The sequence below is a fragment of the Papaver somniferum genome, chromosome 5 (assembly GCF_003573695.1).
Source record: "Papaver somniferum cultivar HN1 chromosome 5, ASM357369v1, whole genome shotgun sequence".
NCBI lineage: Eukaryota > Viridiplantae > Streptophyta > Magnoliopsida > Ranunculales > Papaveraceae > Papaver > Papaver somniferum.
Genome location: NC_039362.1, coordinates 110,121,818 through 110,129,882, shown reverse-complemented (window position 1 = coordinate 110,129,882; position 8,065 = coordinate 110,121,818). Strand labels below are relative to the sequence as shown.

Below are 8,065 nucleotides of genomic sequence, written 5' to 3'. Positions count from 1 at the left end.
GAAACTATTATTCGCGAGTTGACACCTCGTCTAAATTGGCGCCGCTGCCGGGGAGGCAGTGGCAAGTTTAGTTGTTATTTTTATTCTTAGTTGTTACTTTTGCTTTTATTTTCGATTTTCATTTACTCATTAAATCTCTTAGAATCTGATTTTCAGGTACCTTTTCTTTGGTGAATGCGTGAAGAGGGCAGACCAAGTCTAATTGGTATACGTCTTCGTTCGGGCACTTTGCTAAAAGACTTGATTCGAGCAGTAAATACTCCACTTCCTCCTAGTTATACACCAAGTGAATTCTCGGACTCGGACAGAGAGGAAGACAACACAATGGGAGGTCGACCACCTGCTCCAAGAACACTCAAGGAGCTCACTTCTCCAAACATTGACTAGTAGCCTTTATGTATTCAGCTGAATGGAACCATTGAGTTGAAGCCGCAATTGATTCACTTGCTGCCAAAATTCAAAGGTTTAGCGGGAGAGGATCCTAATCGTCACTTACAACAATTCCATCATGTTGTGACTAGTTTGAACAAGCAACTGCAGATGCCGATATGGCTATGATGACAACTTTTTCTTTCTCCCTTATAGATGCTGCAGGAGAGTGGTTCTTTTACTTACCCTCTGGAAGTATAACCACATGGAATGGAATGAAGAAGTTGTTCCTTAAGAAGTATTTTCCGGCATCTAAAGCAGCTGTGATTCGCAAGGAGATTTGTGGTATTAGACAAGTATCGGGGGAGACTCTCTATGAGTATTGGGAGTGCTAAAAGAAGCTTTTAGCTAGCTGTCCACACCACCAAATCAGCGATAAACTTGTGATTCAATATTTCTATAAGGGGTTGCTTTCTAATGATGGAAATTTGATCGATGCCGCAAGTGGTGGTGCACTCACCAACAAAACCATTGCTGAAGCTACAAGCTTGTTAGAAAACATGGCTGCAAACACTCAACAGTTATACACTCGAGGTGAATCATTGGTAAGGAAAGTGAATGAAGTTGGTGATTCTTCACATATGGAACATCGAATGGGTAACATGGAGAGGATGATGCAACAAATAACAGCTGCCGTCATACCATCATCATACACCGAAGATGTTGAGAAAGCAAGTGCCGTGTACCAAAATCAGCAAAGGCCAAGATATGATCCATACTCTAGCACATACAATCCGGGTTGGCGAGATCATCCCAATTTCAGCTACGCCAACAAGCAAGCGGCAGTTTTAAATCCTACTTTTAATCAACAAGGTGGGTACCAATTCTTGCAAATGCCACGTCAAGAAACTTAAGGCACGAGTATAGATGACAAGTTGAATCTCATTCTCAACACAATGCCGCAAGATAAGAAAAAGTCAGAGATGGATATGAAGGACATCCGAACACAAATGGGTCAACTAGCTACTACTGTGAGCAAATTGGAAGCACAAGCAGCTGGAAAACTTCCTTCGCAACCATTGAAGTGGTTTTTATGTTGTTGTAGAAAGTGGTAGTAAAGTTGTCGTTCACTCAGACTTGTGAAGATTTTTTTAGACTTAAATTAAAATAAAAACTCAAGATGAAGTTGTTATCAAGATTATAAAAAGCACCGAGACTCAGGATTCCACCATTGACCAATTAACTGATTTAATCTAATCAATATTCATGCAATTCTTTGCATTTAAAGTGATTCTAATATATTGCCTCTGGTAGATTTTTGAAGTATCAATTGTATACATCAAGCATGAAACATCAAAAGTCTTAAACTAAGCATGCTCCATCAAAACGGATCACAATCATTCAATAAAAATCAATTTTCCAATATTAGTTCCATGCAAATAATCATAAAAGAAATTGCAAGAATTGATTAAAATAGAAATATACCACTTTTCATGGAACAATGGCTTCCTCCATCGCCTCGGGTAAGGGGTTTAGCTCCTCATATTATTCAGATACTCAAAATAGGTTTTCATAGCTCAAAAAGGTGAAAAACAAGAGAAAACTAGTTAAGCAGACAGTTTGCAACGGTTTATGGGCGTTACAAACTGACTGTTGCAATAAACTGTTACAGGAAACGATAGAAGGCGTTTGTTGTAGAATAAAAGACTGCCCTGAGGAGTCTAATGTTCTTCGTGTTTTTTCTTCTACACCAGCAGAACTCGATTCCTGCAACTCCTCCTGTTGATCTCTGTGGTGTTCTAAACTTCCCCTAACTTCTCCGAAACTTTCATCCCTCCCCCTGGAACTCGACAACGCCTTTTATATCCCTCGGAAACCTAAAAATACCGACTAAAATTCTTCTCTTCCTTTCCGTGCAAGTCACGACAATAATCTCTCTGCCGACTTATTTACACGTTTCTGAACCGTACAACCCATCCCAAACTCTTCCTTAGATAGATAAGTATCTTTGGACAGAATATCTTGCCTTTAGTCTCTCTGGAATTCCAAAAATAAATCATGCAGAGACCCGTGCAAACTCACTCCCCTGTTTTGCTTGACCCACGAATTAAACCCTGATTTGCCGAATCTGAAGTGATTACCAACCCTGTTTGGGCCTAGCAAGACATATCCAATCCACGACATCCATTGAATCCGGAAACAAATTCACTAGCTCTCGCCTGAAATACCCGTGAAAAGTTCACACCTCTGTTTCCTTCTAACTCGATTTCTAGCCACTTTCAATCGACGAAATCACTCCTAGTATCCCTGTTTTGCTCTAACAGATGCTTGCCATAAGTTTCAGCCATTGAATATCCTCAAAACGCGATTAAAACCTCAACCCTAATTCTGCATGTATGATAGTTAACTTTCCCGCCAAAAACCAGAATTCAAATAATGAAGATGGTTGCCCCTAATCCAGAGTAGGGGTGCCTTTATCATCTGACTTGGGTGCTATGGACAAAAGTGGGTGTTGCGGACAAGTTTGGGCTATACATAGCCTGGGTGCTCCTTAGCCAATCCTGGGGTCCGTTTAGCAATTGTCCTCCGGGGTGCCCCGCGCAACTTTTTGAGCCGATTTTTCCAAAAATGTTTATGGGACAAAAATACCTACACACATAAAACACCATAATAAGTACAAAAATGAGCACTATCAATATATAGAATCGAGACAAATTGGACACAAAAATGTGTCCATCAAATACCCCCAAACTTATTATTTGCTAGTCCTCGAGCAAAACGGAAATAAATAAAATCCTAACTCACTGTCGCAGGCATCGTCGATTGCATTTAGCGTATGAAATAAGCCTTTAAACCCCTAGGTGGCCCTAGTGGCCGAGTTATAGTCTCGGGAGGGCTTACTAGAGATATACCCACAAAACCTTTACTCCAGATCCTAGCTATCTACGCTAAACCTTGGAAGGCACTGAAGAATCTCCTTGGTTGACATACTTATTGACTACAAGAGGAAGTACCCTGATGCGAAATTCCAATTGTTGTACACGAGTTTTCGCTCAAGCATACTAAAATTCTTTTTTTAATCACAGAGCTCTACTCAGATAGTCGCACTATGGACATCAATATCCGGAGTCAAAACTAATCACATGGATAGATCAAGAAGATGGATATAGAGAAAAACATAGATGGTTTTGATGTTTACTAAGTGAACGGAGTTTCCCATATCTGTCTGAAGACCTCCGCCAAAATGAACCTATCCTAATGGATTGAGGTACTAGTCTGACTAATATCAACACACTGGCATATACAACGGAACCAGTGGTCGATAACCTAACTCTAGGTCAACACAACTGGCATATACAAGGGTACCAGTGGTCGACTTTATTGAATTTATTCCTTTTGGTCAAATGGTCTGGTCTCAATTTTTTTTTCTTTTTTTTTCAACATTTTTTTTCTTTTTTTCCAACTTTTTTTTTTCATGGTATCTCAATCACTCTAATTCACCCTAGCATTGGTAACAACTTGAATCGTGAGCCTCACCTAATCACTTAGAGAAACATAGTTTAAAAAACAAAACAACATCAAATAGAAGTGAAAAGGACTCAATGAGATATGGTGAAACTATCATGTTATTTCTAACAACTGAGCTCTGTGCTTTTATGAATAGACTCTTTAGATGTTGCCCTCTAATCAGATTGGTTCCTCAACTCCTACAATCAAAATGCTTCCATCCACTTAGATTGGTTAGTGCCATCCTTAATAGGCATAATTTCTAGGCTCTGGAGTTTATTAATGCAACTAAAAAGTTTATCCCATACCCCCAAACTTAAATCTAACATTGTCCTCAATGTTCTAAAGATGAAATTAAAAGCATGAACAAGGAGAAACTGTTACCATTGAAGCAAAAGAGTTAAGGAAAGATATTACCGTGTTGCATGAGATTGGGTTACCTCCCAAGAAGTGCTAAGTTTAAAGTCTTCAGCCAGACATCAAGTTTCATAAAATGGCTAGTTACCTTTCAAATCATATATCAGTAGTCGAAATAACTGTGGGTCATCAAAACCAAATAAAACTGCCACTAATATGAAACAACTGCACAGGATCAGAAAAAAAACATAAGGAGCACAACCTCATTGAAAGTTTCTTGCAAGACAACTGGATTTATTTGGGGCACCCAATTGGGCTTCATATGAGTGTCTTGAAAAACAGATTCATCCGAACAAGGGACTTTAATATCTGGATTTCCTCCTGAACAGTATCAGGAGGATCAGGCTGTGGAGTCTGAATAGACTCAAGTGATACCTCATATGCACTAGGATCGAGTCCCAAGTTAGGGACTTCTACTAGGGACAATTGACGATCACTACCCCCAAACTTAGAATTTTGGGTGTCTCTAGATAGACTAGTCACAATATTCCTAATTTCTAGACCATCAGGTTTCTGAAAAAGGTCAATTGCTTTCTCTGAGTTATAATCAGGTGGTTCATCCTCTAAATTCTTTTGAGGTATACTAGCTGTAGGACTTATATGTTTCATATCCTGTATGGTCAACCCTAGAGTTTCCTTATTGTCTTGAAGCACGATTTCTGGCCTGCTGTCCTGATCGGATGCTATAATCACAAGCAAAGTCTTATATGGCCCTAAGAATGCAGATTTAGGGTCCAACTTAGGAGTCTCTTCTAAACAAGGGATTAAGGTAGACTCAAAAGATAGTAATGGTTCGAACCTAGCTTTCCATTTATCAGTATCTAACATAGGAATAGAATCCAACATAGCATTCACTTGTTCAATGTTGCTATCTTCGTCAAAATCCATGCTAAAGTGGGCTAGACAACTCTCTAATGGATCTTCCGATATGAGGTTTGGTAATGACTCCTGAATTAAGGTTCCTATCATGTTCACCTCTTCAATGCACGTGTCATCTAGCTCAGAATGTAGCTTATTGACATTAAAAATATTCAACTCAATAGTCATATTACCAAAAGATAGATTCATAATACCATTTCGACAATTTATGATCGCATTAGACGTAGCTAAAAATGGGCGACCTAAAATCACAGGTATCTGGTTCTCTGGGTCAGGGACAGGTTGGGTATCTAAGACCACGAAATCCACAGGATAAATAAACTTGTCGACCTCAATAAGAACATCTTCTATCACACCACGAGGAATCTTGACAGACCTATGCTAACTGCAATGTTATCTTGGTAGGTTTCAATTCACCGAGCCCTAGCTTTAAGTACACATGGTATGGGAGTAAGTTCACACTGGCTCCTAAGTCAAGTAAAGCTTTGTGTACCCTGTGTTTTCCTATCGTACAAGCAATGGTAGGCGCACCTGGGTCTTTATATTTAGGAGTTGTGGGGTTCTGAATGATCGAACTTACATGACTAGCTAAAAAGGCTTTTTTAGGGACACTAAGCTTTCGCTTTCGCGTACACATATCCTTAAGAAACTTGGCATAAGCTGGAAGTTGCCTAATTGCTTCTAGTAACGGAAGGTTTATGGTAACTTTCCTAAAAACCTCCATTATGTCATTAAAGTTGGATTCACTCTTTGTTGGTACTAATAGCTGTGGAAATGGGGCTCTAGGCATAAAATAGGGCCTCTCAGGAACCGAATTGACATCATCAAACTTTATCAGTCTCCTCAGCTATGGTTGGTCCTGAGGGGTGAACTACAGTATGCTCACTATCGGGCATGGTTACCTGATTGTCTACTACTCTACTCCTAAGGGTTCTAACAGCATTCAACTGATGATGATTTTGTACCTACTTCATGAACTCCTCTAGGATTTGGATTAGTCTGACTAGGGAACCTTCCGTTATCTCTCTCACTTAAGGTCTTAGCTATTTGACCGACTTGAAGTTCTAACTTAGCAAGAGTTTGAGCATTAGTTTGAAAGTTCTGCTTGGTTTCCTGTTGAAAACTAACTTGGCTCTTTACTAACATGTCCTGGCTCTGTGCTAACATATCCTGGCTCTTTCTTAATATACTAAGAGATTCCTCTAAGCTCGTCATTCTATTCTCTAAAGAGTTCTGAAACTGACCTGAAGAGTTCTTATCTGAACCAAAACCTGGGGGAGCATTAGAATTACTAAACTGACCTTGACTCTGGCCTTAGACCACGAAAGGTTCGGATGGTTTCTCCAACCAGGATTATAGGTTTCTGAATATGGGTCAAACTTCTGACGGTTATCGAATCTAGTGTTATTATGAGAGCATTGGCTTGCTCTTCATTATTCTGGCCTTCCCAAAAAGGCTCTAATCTACCACTAGTGTGACCCACTTCTAAAGCTTCTAACCTTTTCGCTATAGCAGCAATTTTGGCATCTGATTCAAAGTTTCCTTCTACCCTATTAATGTTTCCTCTGCCTAGAAGAATTGTTTTCTGGGGTCCCCTATTACTTTCCCATTGTTGGGTCTTTTCGGCGATTTCATGCAAATATGTCATCGCATCATCAACTGTTTGGTTTTCAAACCCACCTGTACACATAGATTCTACTGTGGTTGTAGTGGGATAATCTAAACCCTCATAAAGGATCTGAACTAACCTAACCTTTTCTAAACCATGATGAGGACATTGGGCTAATAGATCATTGAACCTTTCCAAATACCTATACAAGGATTCTCCCTCCTGTTGAGAAAATGTGCAGATTTGCGTCCTAATAGACGATGTTTTGTGCCTAGGGAAAAACTTGTTCAAAAAGGCAGATGTAAGTTGTTCATATGTTTCAATTGATCCGGAAGCCAAACTATATAGCCACGATTTGGCTTTATCTTTCAAGGAAAAGGGGAATAACCTGAGTTTCAAAGCATCATCATCAAGGTTTCTAATTTTTAGGGTACTACAAATTTCCTCAAAGTCCCTAACATGGAAATAGGGGTTTTCATTTTCTTTCCCTAAAAATATTGGGAGCAACTGTAAGGTTCCAGGCTTAAGTTCATAATTTGCTTCAGTTTCAGATAACCTGATACACGAGGGACGAGTAGTCCTAGTAGGGTTCAACAAAGCTTTCAAAGTTGCCATTTCTGGCACTATTGGAATATCAGGGATTTTCTCCTCAAACGGACGTTCAAAAACGGAATCTTCAAGAATCGGGCTTTCTAAATTGAGGTAATCGAGACGCTTAGAACTACTAGGTTTCTCTTTAACAAATCTACCTAGGGCGTCTCTTTTACGTTCAGGCATGCAAAAGAATAAGGTGGGGAATTCTATGCAATCACAAAACAAGGCTGACTCAACCAAATCAAACCTATTGATTTCTAGCAAACAAAAAGCATGATGGCTCCACTTAGATTGTTTCTAGACCAGCTTCTATTCTTTCGAAAAGGAACTCGTTACAATCTGAGAAAACCCCTATGGAATCAATTCGAGTCAAAGTAAGTTGAATAGAAGCGAGGGAAGCTCGGTGGAGCTTTGCTACCCAAGGCCTCATCGGTATTACAAGGCGGCGCAGTCACGCATTCAACTCACAGAAACCATCATGAACTTCGAAGTATGCTTAAAAGAGTAACCAATATTTTTCGAACAACTTTCCTATTAAGCTCGTTACCCTATAGGTCTCGTTCTAGTCAAAATTTTAGGCTTAGGTTCGCGTTTGGTTTCGTTTTCCTAAGGCGGGCAAGAAGAGAACGGTGATGAAATCCGAACCCTTATCTTGTATGGCCAGTCCTTGCCCTTTACTAGGAGATTAAA

The 8,065-nt window shown here is 39.7% G+C and overlaps 1 pseudogene; it reads left to right on the top strand.

Moving 5' to 3' along the window:
* Positions 1-6,932: 6,932 nt before the first annotated feature.
* On the top strand, positions 6,933-7,032 carry LOC113284831 (annotated as a pseudogene).
* The last annotated feature ends 1,033 nt before the right edge of the window (positions 7,033-8,065 follow it).